Here is a 27,361-nt window from a genome sequence, read left to right on the forward strand (position 1 = left end):
GCAGAGAGTGAGGTCAGTATTTTGGTGGTTCTTTGAAGGGTCTTACCTACGGCTTCATCACTGGCCTGGGGTGGGTAACAGCCTCTAGCTGAGTAGGCACAGGAGCACGGGCTGCCTGTATGTGCTCGGAAGGAGCCCCCAGGGGCAGGGCAACGCCCAACACTGCCACTCACCCCAGCTGCACGGGCCCAGAGAGGAGGGAAACACCACAGGAAGATGCTTTTACTGGAGCACTCACATGTTTTGGATGATACAATAACAATAATGATGATAATAATAAGAAGAAGCTATTAACAAATGAAGCAAAAATCCCCCAGGAAGCACATAATTCTCCATGTACCAATCAGAAATGATCTTGTTAGTCAGAGATTAGAATCAGTGTAACACTTCTTTCCATGCTTCAACAGTATTGTTTCTAGTTCTTAACATTTAGTTCTGCTACTTAGGAGAAATGCATCCTTTCCTAAATATAATCTAATTTGTGTCCAGTAAGTCCAAATTCTTCTTGCACGCTCTTCCATTGCTACCTAATAAGTTGGGAAAGACAACATCACTAACTTCTTTAATTCTCTTGGGTACAGTCAGAGTACCCAAAATTTCACCAAATTTTGGCCAAGTCCTGTCTAACAAACACTTTATACCACATCAACAGGTACCCATTCCATTCCCAAGATTGTTCATTAATAATTTGATCTCCTTATTCTTTTCTGTTAAGACATTTCAAGTGAACTTTCTAGCAGGCTGAAATTTTACTGTCATTTTCTAAGTCCCTGAAACTGCTTAATCTATTAGTTTCATTTGCAAAAACATTTGGTTTAGTTGGGGTTTTTTTTCCCTAGTACTCCAGGTTGAATACTGACTTTATTCACTTGAAAAGGCCTCCTACTTCAGTTCCATTTCAATCTCCTTCCAGGGGCTGACTCTAAACCAGCAACATGCACTATTTCCCCTTAAACTAAACAAGCCAGAGCCTCTGTCCTACCAGCAGTTACCTCATTTAATCCAGGAGCCAGATGTCACAGGCACAGGCACCACTTCCAATACGCACGTACCTGCTCTCCTAACATGCATCGATGAGAGGCCACCAGAAAGCAGTAGCCATGTGGCAAAAACTGCTAAATCTATCCCATTAGTTAGAGAAATATTCCTGCATGCAAAATCACGTTGCTGTTATTTGGCTAAAGTTGCATGGCTGAAAAATACAACCATAAAACCTGCATCCTACCACCTAATGGTATTAAATAATGGTAATCTAACACAATTTCAATGCCCTTTTCACATGAATATGCTTCTTCTGCTCTATTTCAAATAAATTACCCAGTTAAAAAATTATTTGAACTGTAAGGCACAAATAAATGAGCATTATTGTTTGCTGGTTGACTAGATAAGGAGTTAAACATCTAGAGGTGAAGTGGAGGACAATTAATGTACTACCCTGCTTAATTATCATACAATGCCCACTTCTCAGGGAATTAGAGCTATTATGATCTACTCCTACGAATAAATGAGAATTTTAGCTCTCAGAGGGTAATGCAATAATTTTGGAAATAATCTTTTTATGAGATTGTGGCTTTATCAGTTATGTTTCAGAGTCAGTATAAACACTCCTGTATCATAGGAGAACAACTTCAGACAGGCTTGTAATTTTAATTTCTGTTCCCATTTTTTTTAGTTCACTTTTCCTATGCTCTTATTCTTGAAACCAAATGAAAAATTAATTTGCTTCTTCAGATCTTTTCACAAAACATTATCAGAACAGTAATATTCTAATAAAAATACAAATGATGATTTGAGCAATACAAATTATGTATAAATTGGTTTCCAATGCAACTGAACATCCAGCAAAATGTCCTGATGGTGCTCAGTGGTATCAATACACTGGAGGGTAACTCCATCACAGCTTCAAAGACAAGGAAAGAGGAAAGGACATTTCTTTTACAATTTCACATGATATTCTAAGACATTTGTTTGTAATCAATTTTATGTAAAAGTATTCTTTATGAGACATTTAGACGCAAATTCTTTGAATCGTTATCAACAGAACTGCTGATTTACTCTAAAGCTGCCCAGTTTCAGCATTTCATATTCACCTTTCCAGCAGACAGAACAAACCTAAATATACACAAGTTTTAAAGCAACTTGACCACAAAAGAAATCTTTAGGAGACCCAAACAGTGGACCATATGTGATATCAAATGGGCAAGCCATTAACATCAGCTGTGAACATATTGTACCAACTGGGAATGAAAATAAAACATTCAACTACCAACTGTTATAATCTGTAAATAGTCAAACCAATTCCTCTGGGTTCCAAAAATATATGAATAGGTTGACTCATTGGGGCCCCATTGTCCTGTTCATAGGTAATGCAGCAGATTTGCTCCTAGGAAAAAAAAAAAAAAAGAAAGAAAAAAACCCAGAAACTGTGGTTAGTGAGATCTGATAGTAGCAACAGTCTTTGTATGTTAAATGACTCTTGGGTTTTTTGAAACTATATCTAAAGATTTCACATTAAGGATAACAAAATAAAGAATTCTTTTGAAGCAACTTTTCTCTGTACAATGTGAAACATTAAAAAAAATATATCCCCATTGCAAATTATGTTGAGAAACTGGCAGAATACTAGAAAAATTTATAGAGGGCACCAAACTGCTGAGAATTCATTGTACAGCTGGCAAGTGCACTCCTACCTACTAGTTGCTTCACATTTAATAATGCATGTTATGAACAGATGGGTAGAATGTCAATAAGGCTCTCTGTATCATCAGTGGTAATGAAATAGTGGACTTTGAATGTTTAATAGCACAGAAAACAAAAAGCCTAGAGGAAATTTGTCAATGTCATGCATGCAATACTTCAGCAGTGCTTTAACACTGTTAGTGTGAGGCCATATGTTTCTTCTAACAGGATCTACTGTAGCTGGGTGCCAAAAAAAGTTTGACACTTTTTTTTAATTCCTACAACATGTTAAGAGCAATACCCTGTGAATCAGTCAAGCAGAGTAGTCAGCAGAAGTGCAATATCATTACTCTTTTAATTCCTTTTCTCAATGAAAAGAAATTAAAGGAAACTTACCAGTAAACATTGTTCTTTAAAACTGTTTCAAAAATACATTTGAAAGTAATCTCTTTACAATTAAATATAGAAATAAAGGCACTAACATGTATTAGGTAGTATATCTCATTGTCAAGAGCTGTAGAAGATGTGAATTTAGAAAATATTGCAAGTATAAGTAAAGAAGAAAATATACATAGCAGCACCTACAAATCAGACACATAAAAAGGAATAAAATAAAAATTCTCTTTGGCAAATAATCTTAGTCAAAACTCAGCTAAAATTTCCAGGAAAAATGCCTTGGAATAGCCAAAATGAAGAGGGATAGCAGCAAGTGGCCATTCTGAGATGCAGACCTGGGAATAAGTGGGAATGAGCACACCAGGCACAGGCTTTCTCTGTAAAATGGATGGAGAAGCAGCAACCTGGCAGGTAGTGACACCTACAAAGGTTACAAGGGCACCTGGATTGGTGTTTCCACCCTGCACACTTTTCAGGGAAACTGTCCTTAGTATTTCAGGAAGTGTCAGACAGCTGTGGCAGGTAAGCCTCTGTGAAACGGCGAGATCTCAAGTTCCACAGTACAGCTGGAATCCTAAGCATGTTAAGTCAGCAGAAATCAATGCAAGTTTAACTATTGATTCTGAGAGAACTATTAGACAAGCACTGGGTCTCTAACAGTCTGAAAACTCTTCAGGAAAAGCTCAAGTACAAGCAGAAAACCAATACTTTCTGCCTTGTGACTCACTTGTAAGTGACCAAACTCCCTACCCCACATTGTCTCTCCTCAAAACCTTCCTGGGCTGCTCCAGTGCTACCCAGTCATGATGCCCTCAGGTGCACACCATGCTTGTCAGCCAGGACACCAAAAGTGCCTCTGTTGATTTCAAAGCCACCACACAAGGCCACTGTGGGATGGGATCTCTACCACTGCTGAACTCAGTTGTGAAAACATTCCTTGTGTTCAAAAGTAATTAGAGAATATTGACAGACAAACAACATTTCCTTAGAAAACCAAGCTAGAGATAACAGTTGAATGCTGTGTAAGCCATTTCAGTTTCTTTCCTGCAAGCCAGAACACTTACAACCAATAATAACCAAAAGACTTGCATTTAAAAGAAAGCAAATTTTTCCAGCTGCCTACAGCTGCTGGTCTGTATAGCGCCAGTACCCACCAGCATGCAGCAGGAGACTGCAACTGTTTCCTTGAAGAAGGGGAAGGATGTGCAGAGAAGCAGAGCCTGTCTCTCAGTGGTAGAAATGCATTGGCTTGCCTGTGCTCTGAGCTGGCACAGGCTGGACCCCTTCCTCCAGCCCTGAATTATGCAAACACAGGGCAGGCCCACACTAGTAAGTCTCCCTGAAAACTTTTTGCAGCTCTCTGCATTTCCCTGCATAGACATATTTCAATTTCTCCTGAATAAGGAGCCAAAATTCAACCCAGGACTTCCAAATCAGGCCTCACACTTAAGTAGAGCATCACCCTCCTTTCTCTTGCCTTCTACTTCTTGGGAAATATTCTGAGTTCTGACCTCAACAGTTGCACCTAACAAGAATGAAGTGAATTTTGTGCAAGTTGCAGAAATACAAAGACTAAGCAGTATGCAGGCTTTCTGTGAAGCAGTGCACCAAGAGGTGAGAAATTAAGAACCAAGTAGCAGTTGGGGATCTGCACTCACAATGGCTAGAAGAGCTGTGCATCCAGAATTAGAAAGAAAGCAAAGGGACCTATCTCAAACCACTGATGAAAATAGGCTACTTATAAGATTTCTCATAGCTGGAATCTCCTGTGTTTTTTGAACCCTAAAAAAGCAAACCTGAAGAAAATGCTGTGGCAAGCATCTGACTGTTGTATGGTTTGAAGGTAAATGTAGTTCACAGCCTAGAAGGTCTTAGGTGGGTTTTTCAAAACCAAAAAGATATGGATAAACGGAATAAAGTTTCTTAAAGGAACAAAAAAATCCGTAAATATTTAATGTGTAAAAGCTATCAAGGAAAAAGGATACAACTAGAAATAATGGAAAGAAAAAGCTTAAGCTCAGCAGAGTATTGGGAAAGTCTTCCTGACAGCGAGATGTATTAGCCTGTGAAATGGTCTCCCAAGGAGAGATATGGAAGCTTTCACTAGGGATTTTAAAAACTAAAGTTGACATAACACTAAAAAATGTTCTCAATGAAATAATTCTACACTGGAAAAAAAAGCAGGCAGGATGATCTATTATGTCTTTCCTAAGTTTGTTCAGCCTTTGAGGCTTTAGGAATATATCCTGAACAGCCAAAGGTTATCAGAAAGGAGCTTCTTCAATTAATATGATGAACAACAAGATTACAAAGGTGATCACTGTGAAAGCCTATTACAAAGCATCTCTCTAAATACTAAAAAAGGAGATGCTTTTCAGACAATGGAAGTTTTACCCAAGACCTGACAAATATAACCTCAATCCACCAGCTTTCAAATACACATTCAGTTTTAAGTATGTCTTTATTTCCCATTAATTTAAAGAAACCCAAACCCATGTCTGAAATGAACTTAGAAGAAACAGGCTTCCCAATAGTCTTTGAAAAAATTCATACTCTGTACACAGACCTGGGAAATGCTATGAGTAACCAGATTTAAATGAACAATACTATTTGGTACACAGGTATATTAACACCTTTCGAGTCTCCACTGACATGTTCTGCATGTCTGTGTTGAAACTGTTCTGTCTTATCATACATGTATATCATTACCAATATCAATATTTAGCACATACTATGTTTCATTCACTGCTCTAAGATCATTGATGAATAGCTAAACATAGCCATGGAAATAAGTGAATTGCTGAGTTAGTGGCTGAGAATGAAAATAAAGAAAAAAGTGGTCAGTAAATATAACCTACAATATTTTTTTCAAGTTTGTCTTGCCAACAATTTATTAAATACTCAGATACAAAGCAGTTGTAAACTATTTCATCTAGGAACATTACTGAGGGTAAATCAGGGCTAATGTAGAAGGAGCTCTCCATTTATGTGCTTTAAATAACAACACATTACTTGTATATTTCAAAAAATCCATCCTCTATATCCATGGATATGCAATATATAACTTAAGAATAAAAATATCAAATATCTTGTCACCCAAAAAGATGCATTTGCAAATATTAAGTGACTCTACAACACAGGTACCCCTCACTCTCTCAGTCGTATTTTAAGTCCTTCACCCCCTTCCACCAGGATTTTATCCCAAAATAACTCCCCAGTTTGACAGAAACACAAAACATCTTCACTATCAGTCTCAGGAGTTTCTTGTAAGGAGAGAGAGGGAGGAGGAGAAGAATTAGCTCATGGTCTGCACTCCTACCCACCCCACTGCTCCTTGGGCAGCCGAGTACCCCACCACCCCACAGGGACCACTGCTCCTCTTCCTCCCTCCACCTGGCCCCTTCCTACCTTTTCTCCCCACACTCTCTTAGTTTTCCCTCTTATTATAAGACTTTTCACAAGCATTATTATTATTATTATTGTCTGAGTTTTACAGCTGGTACATCATCCCCTGCTGCACTAAATCAACACTTGTGAAAGCCGCAGCCTTCGAGTGACTGAGTAGAGCTGCTGCTTGCAGAAGTGTCAATTTGGTACAGCAGGGGATGGGGTCGCAGCTGCTGGAGAAGAGAGGCCCTATTTTATGCCTCAAAATGATAAAAATGTCAGAGGAAAGGGAAATCTGTACAAAATATAAAAAGGGTGTAGAACGAAGAAAAGAAAGACGAGGAAGAGGGAAAAAGGGTTCAAAAGAAGGAAGAAAGAAGAAAATGACATTGCACAATGGAACAAAATCACTGCTGAATAAGATACAGGATTTTTGTAAGTAGGTGCTTTCAAGTTGAAAACAAGTCATATGCATATAAAATATAAACCTGATGATAGTATCCTGCTTTGGGAGGGGATATCTGGCTCATTAAACTGAAATTATTGTCTTAACTACATCCGTGATAGGTTAGGATATGTTTCTAAGCACAAATGCTGGGCATAAAAAGATTATTACACAGAGAGCTTGATTTTAAGTGAAAATTTTAAGTAGAAGACTGAGAATCCTGCATTCAGAAATTTGAATCATCAAAAGTGAACAGAAATTCCATGTTCTGGAGTAAACTTGGGCACCTCTAAATCTATCACTGTTTAGAGGCTCCCATTTGAAAGTAAGTACCTATTCTTTTGAAAGTTAAAAGGAAAATAAACCAAAATAAAGTGTAGATCCAAAAGAAGTCACAAAACTCATATGTGCTTTACACACTATATAAATAAGCAAATCTAATGCATATTTCAAATCCTATTGTCAATAATGTTTTGCTTTCAAGGATTGCCTTTGTTTCTTCTAATCTCTTTCTGGGAGCTGCCACTTTACTCTCTATTAATTTTCCAATGTGTACTTGCAGTAAGGGGACAAAAAATGGACAATATACTTAAACACATAGCTCTGCTAAAAAAAATAAGCAAGTAAGTACACCATTTACCTATTTCTGTAGAAAAGTGAATCCACCTCCCCTGCACTGCTGTTATGCTTTGACAGACCATGGCATCCCAGGTGGAGGAGAGACAGGATTCCTGAAAAAGCAGTGCTCTGCTGCAGAATTGCCTTCCTCAAGGCTCACAGCCCTCTCAGCTGCACGTGTATCATGCACAGAATATTTTGCAACCATGAATATAGAAAGTTGCTACTGGGTAAGCCCTGGGTATAGAGAAGGCTTGGAAGAGCAGAGGTGCCACTTCCTCAGCAGTTTATTGAGGACCACAAGCAGCTCAGCTTAGCTGAAATGCTGTGCTCAGAAATCCATCCTGCTCCCTTTTAAGCCAAGAGCAAAGCTCCTATAAGTCTCCAAAATTTGCCTCTGTAGGTCACGTTATATATACACCTAAGCAACCTCACTTTCTGTCTTTGTTGCTTTTCCTTGGCAATGCCACCAATCCAGATATTAGATGAAAAGAACAAAAGTCAACAAACAAGCAGACAGAACTAAAAATCAGAAGCCAAATGAAGAGCCTTTCCTATGAAAGGAAAATATATAGACTAGCTATTCCCTAACAAGACAATTCAGCTCTGCAACACTGTTAAAGAGACAAGGCAAGTGGGTCTCGTGAATTTTACACAAAAGTTTCAACAATTTCTCTTTAAAATATTTATGGAAAGTTCATCAATTCATCTGGTCCAATATTTAAGCCACTTTGACAAAAGCAGGACTTGGTTTATAAGTCTCACAATCATTGATTGAGATGAAGACTTTATGAACCTGCAGGGCTCCCTCCCTGCATTTCAGTTTTGGTAAGGTGGGTCTCAGATGTCCTGCTGCCAGGGTGGATACCTAACCACTGTGTGCCTCTCTCCATGCTCTGAATTCCTTGTCCCTAAACGGTCAGAAAACAATGAATTTGTGCTTGGTCAGAGCCAGGGGAGCCCAGCCAGCAGGCGACACCCAGCACGGCCATCTCCAACCAGCTCTCCTCCCAGGAGCAGCTCCCGCAGGACTGGCCTGGGAGCATCCTGCAAGGTACACCTGGCTATACCAGCACATACACAGCAAGCTCCTGTGCTCCCAGAAGTTAAACACAGCTATTTGGCCTTGGAAGACCCCAGTGCAACCCAATGCCTGGCACTCCTTTGGACTCCCAGTATTTACAATACTTGTGGTTCCTCTGGGTGTTCCAGCAGTCCTTCAGTCAGGCAGTCTTTAAACAGCTGAAGGTCTTCAGATTTGTTTGTGAGGGTTTTAAGGTACCTTTGCATTACCAGCAGCACAGGTAGCAGGGCCCAGGTGCACCATGAGTGTATGTTTTGGGGCTCATGTGAGAGTGGGGTGGAGGTTTCCCAAGCTCTCCTACCAGAAAAGCTGTGTGATCTGGGGACACTTGGATGTGATAACCCAAAGGGGCCCTTCCCCAGGACTATACTTCTCCATGTTAGGGCTTGTTTTCTTTTTACTTGCACTGTGTGGCTTGACTCAACACACAACCTGCGGTAATACCGCTCTCCTCCTCTTCTTACCTTATCTGGTCCCTACGCTATTCGTAAGGTAAACTTTCAACATTCACCATCAAAAGGCAGAGAGATGCAGATTCTGCCTCAAGGAAAAGTCCAACATGGATACATGTAAAGAACGAAGAGTGTCATATCTTTACCTGGCCTTGGAATATAACATAAGCCATTTTTCAAAGACTTCTTGGAAGGAGCATATTTGCAGGACAGATTTCAAATGTGGTCTCAAAACTCAAACACTTTATCACAAGAATTTATTACAGCCCTTACGTCCGCTTCATTTTGCAAAGTAAATTGTACAGCCCTTCAGCTCCTATCACTATTCTGTTGCCCATCTGGCAGTCATCACTCTTTATTGATGCTCACATTTGACTCTGTGCTTCATGTTCATAAGTCTTGAAAAGATACAATCATTCCTTTCTTTGCAATTTGTCAAATTTAAACACAAATATAAAAAAAGGCTACAAAACCCTCCAACATCCAAATATATGAATATTGAAGTCAATAATCAACAACAACTACTAGCTTAGGTATGTGGCATTGTTTTTCTCTAGTGGTTAGACTAACAATGCAAATAGCAAACTAATTATTAAATTAAAACCTCCTTTGTTCAGTTGATAGAGCCATTAGGTGCTAAAAAAGCCATGTTTGGGTTCTAGCAAGATTAACATCATGTCATCTCACTATATTATATCAACATATTGATCTACCAGTCTAATTGTATAGCATTCTTCAGGCTTGTTCTAACCTTGTACAAAAAGGCCTCCCAGATCAAGCACAGTTCTTAAATTAGATACAGCTCAGCCTAGATAAAACATATGATATGCAAAAACAAGATCAAAAGATGGGCCCCCCTACATGTTAGGCAGTTCATCAGTTCAAATACTTCTCTAAACCTACTCCTTCCAGCAATACCAATGTAATTGAAAATTTCTTCATGAACAAATTTAAAGGCACAACAGTGACAGTAAGCAAATTAATAATTATCAAACAGATCTGTGCCCTTTTCATCTACCTTCTTCAGCTGGTAGGTATTCATTCAGCTCATTGTGTATATTGAATTACAAGAATGCCTCAAACCATCTTCAGAATGTGTTTTCACCGTATGAGCAGTGGGACTACCAAAGACAGAGAGCTATTCTCTTCCCACTAAATTCCTCTGTCTTTTAAAAGATCTACAGTGTTTCCATGAAAAGTCCTGCAATAAGATCTCCTCAGTTACTCCTCAGCATTAAATGTGCTTCCAAGATGAAAAAAAAAAAAAAAAAAAAGAGAGAGAAGGAGGAAGGGAGAAAGCAACCTTTTACTTTGATCTTTACATAAATCACCAATTTAATGTAAACACACACAGAGTGTAAAGCCCCAGTTCCTTAAAATGGGCCTAATTTTCGACTGTCACTAATTCTTTCTCCAATGTACATGTTTTCCTTCCCTTGAACTAGTGGCAAAATACCACTGCCCATTCAGTAGCAAGAGTCAGGGCAACTATTCCTGGTCCCCTAGGGTTGAAGTTTTGCTCTAGAGCTGTGTGTCACTCTGAATTGACAAATAAGAGACTTTTCATGGTGCTGAAAGATGAACCATGGTTAAACAAGGACTCAAACACTTCAGTAATCCCTGCTTTGAATGGGGTGCAATAACTGCTCTGTCAAAAGGTCTTGTGCTGGTAACTGTGTTTGGTCCCTGATTTACATTGGTGACAAACATCGGTTTCACTTATCGTGACAAATGATAGTTACTAGTCATGGTGTTTATGGCACACTGATGCCATACTGGTAGGCACAGTATAACACAACCCAAACAGAGCAGAAAAAAAAACACATTTTGGCTTTGGGCAAAATCAGTGTGTCCTGCTAACAGAATAGATCAAGATAAGGAAATACAGCTGAGCTAATAATATGCTGCGTGACACCAGTTCCCACAGTTTCTAATGCTGCGATGGCAGAACTTCTGGCCTGCTTTCTACAAGTCTTTATTCCCACCAGCTTACACCTCAGAAAGAAAACCAGTAGAAAGCAGCCAAAAATTTCCTCCCACAAGAAAACTTCCCTCTATCAAAAAAACTAAACAAATACATTCCAAAAAGATTTATAAATCTGAATGTTTGTAACACCGGTTGAATTCCAGGAATTTTTGAAGTAACTGATTTTTTTTAAAAATCAAAATTCACAGCCTTTAATAGTGAAATGAGCAGGTACTATTAAGAAATAACCATATTTTACACAATTATTCGTTATTGTCTATTTCAAAATAGCCTAAAGTTGCATACATATAGCCGAGAGTACATTCCCAGTTACAGGACTACCACAGTACATTTCCCACTCTTAGGATTTTAATTCTAAGAACTGACATGAGTCGCTGTGCTACTTGGGGTGGCAGTGAGCGTTTGGAGGACACCTGAGAGATGGCTATGCTGGGCAGAGGATGTCAGCAAAGGGCCACCTAAAGCTGTGCCCATCCCACAGCCCCTTCCTGCCCTCCCACCAGCCATACTGCTCACTGCTCCCAGACCCACCAAAACAGCCACTTTCCAGACTACTCTGCAGAGCAGAACAGGATTTGACCCACCTTTTACCCAAAACCGAGAGGTCTTATCAGCTCCTACTCCTCTCCAGCCCAAATCCGTGGCAGGACACAGCCAGCTGCAATAGTCTCAGATGCTGCATTGTCCCATAAACACTTCTGGGTTATTTCTAAAATGCTCTCAAAGCACAATGAGGGGAAAAAACATTACTGTCAATTAATTCTCAGCATAACAACAATTGTGAAAGTGGAGCAAATATTTATTTTCTAACACATGTGTTGCCATGGAAACAGCTGCAAGACGCCGTTTGCTCCAGGGGCTGTGCCAAGGCTCAGGTGCTGTGCAGCCCTCAGGACCCCGCAGCGCCGGGCTCCAGCCAGGCAGCACCCGGCACCCGCGGACAGCAGCACCCAACAGGAGGCTGCACACGCTGGCACAGGCTGCCAGGGAAGAGGACGGGGAAAGCAGCACTAATTCCCAGAAAGCTACTGCAATTTACGCTTGAGCAGCTCTGACCTACTTTGGAAGTAGCAAGTAGCAAGTTATCTCATTAATTTACTCAAAATAGCAGATCATTCTGTGTGAAGAGATGAAAAACAAAATCCATCATTTTGGTGGTTCTCCCTGCAGTGGAAATGAGACAACTCGGTGCTTGTCACTGCAGCTGTAGTTTCTTCTCTGAGGTAATAAACAGGTGACCAGTAGATCTCTAGTTACATGCATGTGAGACAACAACTGAAGCCAGCAGCCCTCTGCAAGCTGCGCATGGGAGAGGCTGGTCCCTGCCAAGGCATCCCACATTAGAGCTGTCAACGCTGAACAGAGCAGTCCTTGTCCCACGCATGGCCCCACAGGAGTCTCCCTCAGTGAAGGGCTCTACAGCAATATTTGGCAACTTCTAAAAGGGAAGTCTACCCAGGTTTTGGTTTCTAGTTGGTCTACAAGTGTTTTTCCCCCTCAAAGTTTATTTGTCCTTTTAAAGGACATATGCATAGACTTGGTAAAAGCAAACAAGAAAATGTAATTAATACTAACCCTATAACTCTTTCATTTTGCCCTTAACAAATCATTCCTTGATCTTTTCTGTGTGACTAAAAATTGTTTTGCCTCCATAAGTGCAATTAATTTTGTTTAAATTTTTATATTATTATTGTATCTATATATTAAACACACAGTGCATACATACATGAGCACGTTCAGATAGTATTCAGATGGAGGCGTGGGAGAATTCCTTTAAAAAAAAAAAATCAATATTTCAGTCCAATTATAAAAGAAACCAAGTCTTCAAACACTGGAGTACAATGTAGCTACCCTAGAGAATAGATATTTGGTTTTCTGACCAGCAGTAACAGTTTGTAATTGAACAGCTGCAGAAAAGAGAGGAAACAAACATACAACAAATTAGTTTTCAAGCCTATGTTCATAGAAAATTTCTACTCTATTGAGCTTTTGATCACAACATAATAAACAGAGTTCCTCCCTTCCTTCTCTGATCTTCTACAAAACAGATTAGAACAGTCTATAGAAGTTTAACCTATTATACTGCATAATCCCTCACTCACGGAAGCAAATTAGGCATATAACAGCTCAGGAACTGAAATCTATTCACAACTGTTAGGCGTGTCAGACCCCAATTAGTAATTCACTTACTAAACACATACAATCTTTTTCCAAAATTTTTCACTATGTTCTGCTTAAAAATGGTAACTTTTTCTTGTAGTTTTGGTTTGGGTTTAAGTGCCTCTGTCATTATTAGTATTGCAAACAAGGTATCAACCAAGATCTTAATCATACTTATTTTAAAAGTGCAAACCCTGTTTCTAGATTTTCAGAGAGAGTGGAGGAATGCATAATAAAACATGAATTTAATTCATATATGTGTATGTGCATCTGTTTATTTTGGTATAGTCTACTGCTGAAGTCATAAATGTTTTGATCCATTGACTGTGTTTATTCATTTCCCATTTTCAGGAAAGAAAGAAAAAGAAGGTTCTTTACTACAGTACAAAGAAAAATGTTCTAATACCAAAAGATCCAATTAAAATAATAGGGCCATTTGTTTCAGTAGGATTTCACACATACAAGAGAAATACTAACCCTTGGGAGAATGTTCTCAGCTCATTTAACAATATATGTTTCCTCTGATATGAAAACTTTAGCTTTTGCATTATAACATCTTTGCTAACAAGGCACACGTATATATCTCATAAGTAGACAAAAACACAAATGTGGGAGGAATTATAATAGCTCTTTATCCATACTGCACTCCTCTCAGGATAGACTTGCATCTGTTGTTTACTCACCTGGGTAGCTTTTTTCCTCTCCACACATTTAAAATACACACTCAAGAAAGACTCTCTACTCTGAAAGACAATAAGAGAAAAGTGAAGAACTAGGATTCACCGGTCAGGAAAAAAAAAACATGAGGGGAAACACAGGAAGAATTTGTATCCCAGTTCCAGAACTACCAAAACATTTCAAAGCGTATCTGGCATACATTTTTTCCCCCAGCCAAAAAAAAGCTAATCTGCTCCCAGAGCACAATGTATCCTAGGACACCTTGGTCAGGGAGGCTGGGCACGGCTGCACAGATGCCAGTGGCTTCTGTCGCCAGCCAGGGACACCAGCAAACCTGAAATCTGCAACTCAGGAGATGTAGTCCTTACCCAGGCAGCCTTGATAGCAATGAAATAGGCTAAAAATTATTAGGTCATTAGAAGTTTAGTTCCCATTTTTGTGTACCTGGAAAAAATTCTGATTGGAGATGAGCTTTTTATTTTTTAACTGGTTTTAGGACTCAGTTATCGATAGCCAGGACAGGATCTGATGTCAGTGAACAGTTTCTAACACCTGGACATTTTAACATTACAATAAATTCATGTTCTAAAATCTTCCTGTTTATACCAGCATCTAATTTTCTCTGTTTGTAAGATGAAGTTCAAACTTGACCAGTCAAGCCATTAATGAGGAAAGATTTATTTTCATAGATTACTTTCCACTGGCTATCAGCACACAAATATTTCTACCTAACCATGAGGACAAATGTAAAACTAAGATCTGAGACGTCAAATCCCTAAAAGAATGTAGGCAATAATCTCGAATTACAGATACAGTCCTACAGTCAAAATGTCAAAATTATGTCGAACCAATTCAGGATAGAAACATGAATGATGAGATTAGGCATTTCATAAAGCCTACATAAGGGACACATCTCTAGGAAAAAGCTGGTCTCTGAATACTTTTTTTCTGCAATACAGTACTTGTAAGTCTAGGACTAAAACTTGCACATGCCTTGTATATTTGATTGACTCCATAAGGTTTTCATCTAAATTCAAAATATAACTGTGTTTAGACATATTTGAACATTTTATTGCATTTAGTTATGAGAGATGAATTTTTCCTGAGAGAACCTAGGGCACACAACATTGCCAGATCATTCCAAACAAGTTAATTCTGAAATGGGCTTGAATCAATAACACAAAATAGGCGGTAAAGCCAATTTTTACGGTAGTCATGGTTGCATAAAATAATATCAAGACAGTCAGATTGTAAGCTCCCTGCATCACAAATATAATTTGCAACCAACTCCAAGCACAAAGAGGAAATAGATAGGCAGAAGAGATAGATAAAAACAAATGATAGATAGATAGGACAAAAGGAACTGGAGGTAAAGAAAGAATGCAGAGTAGTTGCCATTCAACACAGCATGAAGAAGAGCCAAACAAGTGCAGCGTGTAAGTAATTCAAGGTAAATAGAATGCTTTTCTTTCATTTAGGCTTTAAAATTGTTGTGAAAAGCCTCTTTTTTCGCTCTATCTGTAAGACATAGGCAGACAGGGGATGAATGTGTAAATAAGTATGTCACTGCAATGCATGGCTTTTAATGAAAATGGATTTTTAATGATCCCAAAAGCTACATTTCTCTCTGACTTGCTCCATTTCCAGACTATCAGCATGAAGTACGCACAGCAAATGCACTGGTTCAGCATGTCCTTCACTAAATCCCAGGACAACCAAGCATCCAGGCACTGTAAAAACCAGAGTTGCCATTATGCAGAGCAGATACAGAGAAGCTGCACGTCCTTCATTGCTTTTATTGAACTTTCAGAGTTCTGTGACACCGCTGTGCCTTCTCCCACAGCAGACCCCAGTGTGGGTTACCTTGCACTCCACATGCATAAATAAAGGATGATGCATGGCAATGTGCCTTCCTGTCATTCTCTGCCTCAAGGACACTTGTTAAAAGTGTGCCATTCCTTCCACTCCCCCAAGCAGGCACATTGTGTTGAAGTGCTCCATGCAAAACTCTGAGCACACAAATACCAGAGGATTTAGTTCACAAACGAAGAAAAGTCACGAGGGGGAAAGAGCTTGATGCAATCCATAGCCTTCTTGCTGTCTGAACACAATGAATTCTTCTTTCCAATGTCAAAGTTCCCCTTTCAGTCAGTAATAAACAAAAATCTCACTGAAAAATGTGTAGAAATGTACTGGCTAGTATAAATAACATTTTTTCCTGTTTTTTTCATGTAGGCAATAATATTTTTTTTTTTAGATTTCAGCATCATCAGAGAATAAATGAACATTTTCCTTACTTTATCACGATCCATGAAGTTTTATCTACAAATATTTCCCATAAGGTAGGTCCATGGATTAGGAAACTGTAATATAGTTGTCATAAAACCAAGATAGCATTTAAAATGGGCTCGGACTCCTGCATTCACTTCATGTTCAATGCTTCAAGGTAAGCTTTTTGCAATCTATGTTACTTGGATGAAAAAAATTTCCATGTTTATCTCCCATGTTATCATTTTTACTTCTTTGAAATATTAGAAGACATAGAAGGAATCCAAAACTAGAACACTCATGAAAAAGATAATGACTGAGGTGCCACAGAATCAGGTAACAAATGCTTCCATCCATTAATGAGTCAGAGGGCACAGCCTTTTGAAGGGCTCCACAGAATCACAAAATCAAATCTCTACATTGCCTAACAAACAAACAAAAAAAAAAAAACTCCCCAAAAAAACAAAAACGCAAACCAAACAAAAAAACCCCAACATTTGTTGGGCACTGTCAAATTCATAATTTTTTTCCATTTTGCCTGCTCTCCTGACTCAGTGTCTCCCAATTAATATTTACCAAATGTCTCTCCCTTCTTCATTTAAATCAGTTCAAAAACTGCACCTGCTTCATGAGACCTGTGTGAGCTTCTGACAGCTGATATTTGAGAAAAAACAAGTCAACAAACTTCAAAATCCTAACTAACTACATTAAACTGTAATCAAGAAAGAGAGTGCTAAGATTAGCTCTGCCAGTACAAGGCATCAGCAAGGCAAGTGGGGGTGCCCCAGTGACACAGGTGGAGATATGGTGCACAGCCTGGGAAGGACTCCACACATCTCATGCCATCAAACGTGGCTGAAACTCAGCAACAGCACACAGCAGTTACTGAGTGCCCTGGAGACACCAGCATGGCCATATTCACCTCATTCCTCTAGAAAATAAGCCAAAAAATCCTTGCAAGAGTGCCACAAAACGGAACAACAACAAAATCAAGGTACAGTATTCAAAGCCAGAGTTCATTTTAAACAATAAAATGTGGGAAGAGCTTCAAAAACAAGAAGCAGCTGCTGAGAACAGCCAGAGGATGCAGTCAAAGCCAAGGCACAGACAGCTAAAGTCACTTGCCAGTGTACAGATTCACCCCAAGTTTCACTTAAAGTTATCGGTGCTTCTACAGCGTACAGGGGAGGAACCGGATTTGCCCTAAAAGGCTATACAGGACTCTTTACATACACTTTTGCTAATACACAACAAAGTAATTTATACAGAACTTTTGTTGCTTGATTTTAGCAGTTCTCCCACGTTATCTAGATGAGAGACAATTGCACAATGGTAGGTAAATCTTGTTAGAAAGCATCCCAAATAAGAGGGAAGATAACATCCATCTTGCCACTAAAATACACAGAAAAGATCACAAGCCTGTGTTGTGTATGCTGAGGTACTCTGCCTGGGATTCTTTATATAAAAGTTGGTGAGGAAGAGACTTGCAGCTTTTTGAAGCAGTTTCCTTCAGTACTGCCATATTTCAAATTACTTTTCTTTTCCTGACAGCTATTAAGGAACTGGTGTTACTGGAGCAGATTAGCAGCCATAGGACTGTCTTCTATGGCAGTCAGCAGAGTCCCAAGCCCGCAGGAGTTTGGTGGATGGGTCCAGCTGCTGGTCCAAATCCAGGAACTGTGACATGACCCTGAATGTTAGAGGTTCATGGCTATTTCTGCGTTACTTAAAAGAAAAAAAAATTACTGCAAAGAATGCAGTACCCTCCATTCCAGAGTAACCTTAAAAGGATCCCGGTCACTCCTGTACCACAGCTCATACAAATTAACTTCTTACATGTTTCTGTCAAGCAAATGGACACAATTCAAAGAACAAACATTTTAAAAAAGATATTTTAATGTGTTCTTTTCAACTGCCTTATTTAAATTGTATCATTTTTCTAAAACAACACCTTCTACCCTTGAGTCATATTTGTTAATTCTGTATTAAAATGCACCCCCTTTCTCACTAATAGAGTGTTTTAAGTTATGCTCACACATTTTTAAATTCCATATCAAAACCATAACTCACGTAGACTTAAGCATGGGGTTAACTGCAGATGCAGACAGTTAACATATTCTGTATATTTTACACTTATTTCAGAGAATGCAAGTTAAACAATATTTAATCAGCCTAAGATAAAAGTTTATTTCCACTGACTTGAACTACTTTTCAATGTGAAAGACAAGTCAACCAAACTAAGAGAAATGAGCTACTACAGACGATACTGTCTAACTCTACCTAAAAGCTATTAAAAGTCTACAAATTTTCTTCATCCACCACTCACAACAAGGAATCCCTTACAGCAAGGTGTTACAGTGGGGCTACTGCAACACATATATCAGACAACAAGGCCCGTGGAAAAGAAATATATATGGGCTGATTCTTGATAGATGTTTCAGAGAGATGTTTATTTCTCCAGCTGCATGGCCGGGGCTCTGCAGAGGAACTGAGGCAATCACGGGACCCGAGGGTCCTTCTGCCCGCGCAGGGAACACAAAACAACCAATGGGGAACGAGGCTGAGCAGGGGCAGGGAAACACCGTGCCTCCCCCCAGGGCCCCTCTCCCAGGACCACATGGCAGGGGAGGAGACCCCAACAGTAAGGGACATCACTGTTTCTGTCTATTCCATACATTCTCTTTTTCTTGCTTTCTCTTTATTCTTGCAGTCTAACCATCTTTCTCACTCTTCATATTCCCTCTGATTTCTGCTTCTCCTCTCTCTTGGGTGCACTCCTGCAGCAAGAATGCAATGAGGAAAGCTCAGCCCCTGCACCAGCTGATCACCCAAGCTGCTGCATGTTTACTCCTGCAACACCAGGGTAAACCCAGGATCCCTCGTGTCATCATAGGCAAAACTCATTCTCGTTCCACTTTTGAAGTGCACACAAATAATTTTCTGCCCAAAATTCAAGGGTTTTTGCACACCCCCAGAAATTCTTGCTAAACTTCTAAATTAATTTCTCAAATGAATTTGTCAGACAATTATGGTTTTTTCCTTCTTTATTTTTCAGTACATCAGTTGCTGGATAAAGAATTATCTTCAAATACCTACAGTTGTTAGTTCCCAACAGTTATCTCAGTAGTGACTACCTCAGTCTTTTTGCAGTCTGACTATATTAAGCGCAGGCAGATGTGCTACTGACATCCATATGCCCAAATGTAAAGGAATGCCAGCAATTTCAAATGAAATCACTTTTGTTTGTTAGATGTTACTATCAGTGTTAATGCAGCTCTTCAGTGGCTGATCTCATTTTTAAAATTTTTACCATCTCCTTTTTACTTTCAAAATGCTTTTTATTCCCCTGTTGCTGTGAAAAGCTGGCTATGTGTATAAACTCTCTTATTAAATGCTTTCCAAGCTAAGCAAGGTAGCAAAAAGAAAATGCTTCCTCCTTTCATCGATATTTGTCTTTGAAATTATGTGAGTATATTGGCTGTACGTTTGGGCATTTTTTGAAAAAGAATATTTAGCCAATAACATGATTTAAACTTTCTCACAATCCTCAAAACACTGCTCATAAATATCTGTAAAAACAGTCTCATTTAAGTCCTGAGAACATGCCGCAGTACAACCTGCCTGTAAAACACATTTGGGAGATACAGATGAGGTTCTGGATTTCCAGCTGCAGCAAGGCAAAAAAACCTCATAACCATAATCCAAAGAACCCTTACCAGTTCTTGCACTATTTTTTTAATACTTCGTTAAGAGGTTGACACAGTAGTACTTATACCCATAAATAAGATATTTTTATTACAATCTAACAAAATCAAGACCGTAAACGTGATTCATTTTTTTTAATAACCTTAGTGCTTCAAGACTTCCAATCCTAATGGAGCAATCATGCATCACTGTTGTGTTCCAAAAGAACTATTAGGCTCTGTGCTGTGCTAGTGTAATTGCAGTCTAATGGTTTACACTATCATAATGGCACTAAATATTTTACTAAACGGAGTACAATATCTAAAAAGTGATTTAAATTGTTCCAGCTTTAAGATCATACATCAAAGACAGAACTGTTCCTTTCTCTCTGAATTGAGAGTAACAAAGATGTCAAAATCTTGTTTCTCTTAATAAATTGGTTAAAACATTAGAAGCAGAGTTTAAAAATTACAGTATAAAATGACTCAGTAAAAAATGAGAAGTATTAAAATATTTTGAGGCATTTTGATGCTCTGCTTTAGCAGCCTGGCATGGTTTAAATTGTAAGGTTAACAAAAGATACAGAAATACTCTATTCAGAGTCTAATCTGGATTTTTTTAACCAGAATTTCTGATTATTTACTTTAACAAAACTTTTAATAAAAATCCCACTCTGTGTAAGTGTAGCATATCATAACAAATCATCTAAGCATTAGATAACATAATTCTCCTACTTTCGTGATAAATAACACCAGCAAAGCAGCTGAGATAGCAGCAAGCCCCAGCTGTGTTTCCCTCCCCGGAAGCCACCGTGCAGCATGACGGGGCTGTGCAATGACAGGAGTGTGGTGACCTGCCGGTAAACTGCTGAGGACAGAAGGGCACAGACCCTTCACATGCTCACAACGTTCTGACTCACAAAAGTGACTGGATGAACAAAGTCAGAATAACTGTGTAAGGAGGGACCGTGAGTGGCAAGGATTTGGTAAATCCTGCCATTACCACACCAGAGTAGCCCTAACTGCCCCTGCAACAGCTGCTGCCCTACTCCCTTGGACAAAGCCAAAAATATCTGTAACTCCAAAAGGGGTAATGAAGGTAGTACTAGAAGTGCCCAAAGCTTCTGAGATTGCCTCCAGAACTCCTGAAATTTGTTTTTAAATATCTACTTCTCCTAAAGCTAATTTTTACTTAGTTCATTTCGTTATTTTTGTAAAAAAAAAACCAACCAAACTATTTTTTGACTTCTAGTTGTAGCATTAATTTACAGTGTTTTTCAAACACCATTTCCTTGGAAAACAAATCTTTTCTTTTTCTCAAAAATCATGACTTTTTTTTCAGAAAAGATTTTTTGACTTTGGACTAGGACACCAGGGGTTTTTTCCAAAATTTTGTTTACAACTAGTATTTTCTACAACACTGATCTGTTTAAAAAAAAAATAAAGAGCAAAAACATGTTTGTACTATCTAGAGAACATTTTGTGCAGCTCATAACTCCTTGATTTAGGGACTGTCAGGACCTAGAATCACTCTGTACCTGGAGAATAAATTAATTCTGTTAAAACAGAATGAAATAAAACCTGACTTTTAACTCACACAGGAACTATTTTTTTTAAAACATGAAATATAGTGAATTCAGTAATGTGGTACTAAATAATCTTTGAGCTTGCACAAAGGTGCTAATAGCTAGAACCAATTATAGTGCATCCTGTAAGTGAGAAGCTGTAACTTTCTAACATTGATGGTACATTCTCCTTCTAACCAAGCTTTGCCCAGGCACAGAAGCATCTCTCCAGCAAACACTCCCACAGGACTCAATATCTGCACTACATTAAAAAAAAAATAAAAGCATTTGCTAAGGAAAAATGTCACTTAAACGAAACTTCAACAAAACATCAATTTTGCCAAAAAACATTGAAACTGTACTTTGGGCTTTTTTTCTCATTTAAATTTTTTATTTTTTTAATACTGATACAAAAAGGGTAGAAAATCTGTTTTCTAAAGATCTCTAGGATTTATTGATACAGCGTACAGACCTAACCTATTACTCTTAGATAATTACCTTACACAATATTCTACTTACATGGAGAAATTTAATTTTAATTTACAGTTTAATTGTCCTACTTAAGGTAACCCTGTCACCTGTGTCGCTTTGTGGCTCATAACCGTAATCCTCATTTAATTATTTACTTCAAGAGAGTATTTTAATTATGGATATTACTATGCGTGTAGAGTAACTTATACTCAAGGGCAGTGAAAATTTATACAGTAGAGCGCTCACCTGTATTTCCACGCAACTCCATGTGCAGTGGCTCGGCTGCAGAGGCTACTTAGCCTGCTGAGAGATGTTCTTCACCTTCTCTGGCCTAAGACCACATCTGGGATGCCTGAAAACAGGCAGGACCACCAGGGCACAAACGGCTTGGATGATGACTGCAAGGCTCCCAGCTGAACTATAAATGAGACAATAATAACTTCTTACACCTACATTTGACCCTGCAAATAACCTTTGGACGTGGGAGCAGGCATACAGCATTGGCTCTGGGGTGAGGTCACCACTGTGCCCCATTTCCGTGGTGATCAGTAATGGAGCGACCAAAAGAGAGGCACAGAGAATGAGCCTTCCTCTGATTTATTTCTTGAAATTCGAGCAACCAGTGATTTATGGGTTTCCTAAGATAGGGGCTGCCTGTCATCTTTTTTTTTTAATAGCCATCAATTGACCAATATTCTATGAAATTATCTAATATCTTTGCAAACTAGCTATATTTTTAGTTTTCAAAGTATCATATCACAGCAAGCTCCATCATTTAAAAATAAATTAAAAAAAAAAAAAAAAAGAGAAAAAAAATCACAGCTTTGTGTTAAGCTTTAAATTTGCCAAATTTTTGGGTTTGTGTGCTATTACTGGGTCATCTTTCCAGTAATTTTAACTTCCAAAGCTGACATTTCATCATCATGAGTGGCACTATACAACTTCTCTGCTCAGCACTAAGCACTGTTTTTCATTGCCTTAAGTCCCAATAGGCAACTTTAAAAAACTGAAAATATTTTAATTTTTAGCATATTTGGCACAATAGGAACCATAGCTCTGCAGGTACACCCAGCCAGAAGGGATGATAAGGGATGCCTTATCCCCAGGCTAGCCAGCAGGTCAGCCTGGGGCAGATGGGGGCAAGAAGCTGCCCAGCCTCCTGTTCTACATACAGAAAATATGTGCCAGAGGGAAAAAAAGGAGCCCAGGTTCTGAATGTTTTTTTACCATTAAAACACTTCCAGCATTTGCAGTCTCCCTGATTTACTGTTCAGTACTCCTGACTTGCACATCCTGCTTAATGCCCAGGGAGCCAGGCAGCCCCACAGGCAGTCAGGGGTGTTTCCAGCTGGGATCCTTCCCTCTTGGAGGAACTACTTCTGCAAACTCCCTCCTACACAGGAGGAGACACCAAAGCACTGCCTCCCTACCAGGAGTCAAGATGAGTGGTGGTGGGATTTCTGAGGGACACAGCTCTCCAGCACACCCAGCAGTACAGGAGGGGGACATCAGGCACATGGGAACCACAGGCCACCCGCTTCTGAGGTAAGTGCCTCTCACAGCTGTCACTTCATTATTAACAACCACCATATCTTCATAAGATGCTTATCTTTTTTAATAAACAGAAACAGTTACTAAGGGTTTTGTCTGGTGCTTTTTAATTTTTTTTTAATATTGGAATGAATCTAAAGAGCTATAGTTGTTTTCTTTAGTATCTACCTTTCTTCAGTGATGAATGTTTTTTCATGAGCAGTGTCATTACATACAATTTTTATCATCTAGATTGTTCTATTTTATTCAGCAACCTAGAAAAAATTTCATTTTTCTCTTTGTAAAGAAGTGACCTTCAACCTACAATTTGTCTGCTGCCTCTCACAGTATCCTGAGCACAGCCATGGCCCCTAACAACTGAGGGCATTCAGCACGTTCCAGTATTGAGTATATCACATTTCCCATCTGAAATTGCTTACCTCATCAGTCACTACGGGCCCAGTTTGGAAGTCATTAAAAATAATGAGAATGCTGGCACTTCTCCCAGCAATAATGGCATTGGATTCTGTGTTGCTTTTTTACTTTACGACATTTGTATATATCCACAAATAATTTAACTCTTATCTTTGTCATAGCTTCAGTGAAACTAATGGCTGCTGAAACTGTGTGGGCTTTATTCTACTTTTTACTTAAATAAGCTTCTGCCTACTCCCTCATAAAACGACACAAACACTTACACAGCATATTGCATCACGAAAGCCCCAAAGTGTTTACCAGGATCACTATATCCATCACTAAAATGCACACACTTCTCAGTCAAACACTTCAGCTGACAATAAAGTCACAAGAGAGTTTTCAGAATGAAAGCTGAAGAGTAACAAATCCAATTTGTCCAAAACAAATTTAGAATCAGGATCTTGCATTTTCATCTCCATCTGTATCTACTGTAGCATTTCCCTCCTAGCACCATGCAAAAAAATCTAACTCCATATTAACCCACTGAGTAACAACATCACTCCTGCAGTGTCCATATCTTACAAGCTTTGACAAGATAACGAGCCCTCAGGAATATGCTGCAGGCCTTCACAAAATGCACCTTTAGAGTTTCAACTAATTGTTGGAAAATGCATATTAACACATATTAAAACCTTAAAAGATTCACCCTTAATATTCAAGGTCTATCTTAGGGCTAATATAAAATTTCCCACCACTGCAATTTTCCTGCTAAGAATACGTATGATTTACATGGTTTGAAACAAATAAGAATAATACAAATATGGAAAAAACCTCACCTTCTTTAGACGTGTGAGTTCTTTAGTGCGTTTATTTGCTTTAGGCATACATTTGAACTGTGTATTGAAAACAGACCTGTCATGAGGACAAACACAAAAGTTACAGATCCAGCCCTTCTGCATAGGAAGTGTGATATTTCAAACTCATAGAAATTAATCACAGTATATAAAGTGAAACATACATTTTGACATCATCTGCTCACAGAGGAGGTATCTTTAAGATGCAAAGATTGCATCTTGAACACCAGTCACCTTGGAAGTCCGTCCACAGTGTGAAAAATCCAGAGACCCTGAACTGCTGCTGAAAGCTCTATCTTGTCAAAATCAGTAGGGTTCAATATGACTAAACTGACTACCTAGGTGGGAGCATAAAGAAAAGGCAGGTACAAGTCAGATAGTAATAATTCTAACCAATTATAAAACTAAAAGTACCAGACTTAATTAAAAAGTTCCCCAAATGCTTCATATGGTGAATTTTAAAGGTGTTTTGATGTTATTATCAGTATATGTGAAAATCTGAAGAAGAACATTACCACTGCATAAAAGTTAAGCTGAAAGCCTATTTTATAAGGTTATTAAAAATATATTTTTAAGGCTGTTAAATGTTTAATACCTTTGCAAAGTGTTTTTTTTTGCATTTATTTCCAAGTGCTGGATAAGGTCTGTGTTTAGGACACATATTGCTTAATGTCCCTTTAGTTGGTGTAGCACCTTTAATCTCAAAATATTTTAGGCCATGTTACAAATACTTTAACAAGTCACAAAAAAAAAGAATCGCCCAGCCATCCATAGTAGTAAACATGTATCATGAGTTTGACTTCTTTTATCTATTAGATCAAGGAATGAAATGACAGCAAACTAGCTTTATGATTATCTATCTAGTTTGAAATTATCTGCCACATATCACCCACAGAGCTACTAGTGCAAGCTACACAATTTAAGCAACAGGTGCAGATGTTCAGGCATCATGAGTGATGTCACCATTTTAAGACACGAGAACGTCCTTACACAGTACAAATAAGTGAAGAACAATGTAAAAAATTGATTTGAAAATAATATAGAACAGGAAAGACAAATAACATTGTGGCAATTTAATTTTATTAAAATAGACATATGCTTTTAGAACATTTGGGGAAATTGTATAGTCCATTTTCTCCTACAGAAAATGGGAAAATGAAGGTAATAGTTTTCAGATACCGAAAGCCTGCCTATGGCTCATTATGCAATTAATTGATATGAGTAAATTAGCTAAATCAAGCTAAATGACAGCTAGTTGCTCCACAAAAGGTAGAAGTATATCAGAATAAGGGGCTTTCAGAAAATTAGATCAGTGCAGAGGTCTTTCCTTTTGAACCTTAGAAACACATTAAAAGACATTTCTATCTTCACTTTTAGAAGAAAAGCATTTAATAAAAGGATGACAAGTAATTCGTATTCAGAAACTCACAGAGAAGATTACAGGTGTTACAGTAGCAGTGGAGAGTTTCATTGCAAAAGCATGACAGAATTTTTTCATCTAGACCCTCTTCCATGAAATGGATAAGATCTCTCATACCTACTATCTCACATGTTCCTCTCCTATCTTCCTTAAGGAAAAAGAAGACAGCTTGGTAGCTCTGTTCTTCTATCCCCTCTTACCACTGCACTTGGTGCACCCATCCTGCCATCCAAGGTGCTTCTTTTTACACAGAGACAGGAATGACACACAGAACATCTCAAGGAATCTTGTTAGTCTCTTATGAAATTACATGGGATAACCACTTTTTTAAGGTCTTGTAAGAATACTGCTTTGGTTTTGTGCAAATGTAGGATGGTACAGGGGATAGCACAGGACTTAAAATACACAGTTGAATTAGTCAGGGAAAACTGAATCTGGATTCAGTACTTTGGGGGCCGAATTAGAAATTTAGTGCCAGGTAATGCAGAAAAAAATATAAACAACCCCCCTTTTGTTTGGATGTAATTGTCAATGCTGACTAAACAGCAGGGTTGAAATCTGCTCTTAGGAACAATAATCACATAAAAGCTCTAACTAAACTCCTAAGCCCGAACTCTGTTGCAATAGGGAATACACACTCTCAGGCTGCACAGAAGCTTCCATTATGTGAAAAAGAAAAAAGCACGGCTTTTCTTACCACTGAGATACTTCCCATGCTTTTTCATTTCAGTGGTGGTTTGTTTTCCACCCTCCTCCTTCCTGTCACCTCAGACAACGGCAGCTCAAGTGGACAATACAAACAGATGGGACATTTCTATTCATCTCACTCCTCCCTCATTTTTTGTTTGTTTTTGTTGCTGTAGTTTTACATGCATCAAAATGAGAATTTTGCCCAAGACACTGCCTGTGTTAAACAGCCCGTGTCACTCAGAGCTTCTGAGCACCAGGTATTCACTGATGGCTTTCAAGTAGACCCTGAAGTGGCAGCCAAGAATTTACAGCTGAGGGAGCTGAGGCTGTTCAGTCTGGAGAAAAGGAGGCTGAGGCAGACCTTATCACTCTCTAAAATTATCTGAAAAGAAGCTGCAAGGTGGGAGGCAGTCCTGGGTAACGAGCAATAGTATGACAGAAAATGCTTCAAGTTGCACCAGGTTTAGATTAGATATTAGGAAAAAATTCTCCACTGAAAGGACTTTTAAGCACTGGAACAGGCTGTCCAAGGAAGTGGTTGTGTCACCATCCCTGGAGGGATTTAAAAGATGTGTAG

General features: G+C 38.7%; 1 long non-coding RNA gene across 2 annotated transcripts in view; it reads right to left on the reverse strand.

The window, feature by feature from the left end:
- The window catches only part of LOC125330387, a 169,234-nt gene that overhangs the window by 85,643 nt on the left and 56,230 nt on the right, over positions 1 to 27,361 (reverse strand). For both annotated transcript variants that reach the window (XR_007205485.1, XR_007205486.1), the window contains 6 exons: positions 24,657 to 24,732; positions 22,120 to 22,291; positions 13,892 to 13,951; positions 12,775 to 12,819; positions 11,633 to 11,767; positions 2,267 to 2,383 (listed from right to left, as the gene is read on the reverse strand). This is a non-coding gene — a long non-coding RNA (uncharacterized LOC125330387). The remainder of the gene's footprint in view (positions 1 to 2,266; positions 2,384 to 11,632; positions 11,768 to 12,774; positions 12,820 to 13,891; positions 13,952 to 22,119; positions 22,292 to 24,656; positions 24,733 to 27,361) is intronic.

This window comes from Corvus hawaiiensis, chromosome 9 (assembly GCF_020740725.1).
Source record: "Corvus hawaiiensis isolate bCorHaw1 chromosome 9, bCorHaw1.pri.cur, whole genome shotgun sequence".
Classification (NCBI taxonomy): Eukaryota; Metazoa; Chordata; class Aves; order Passeriformes; family Corvidae; genus Corvus; species Corvus hawaiiensis.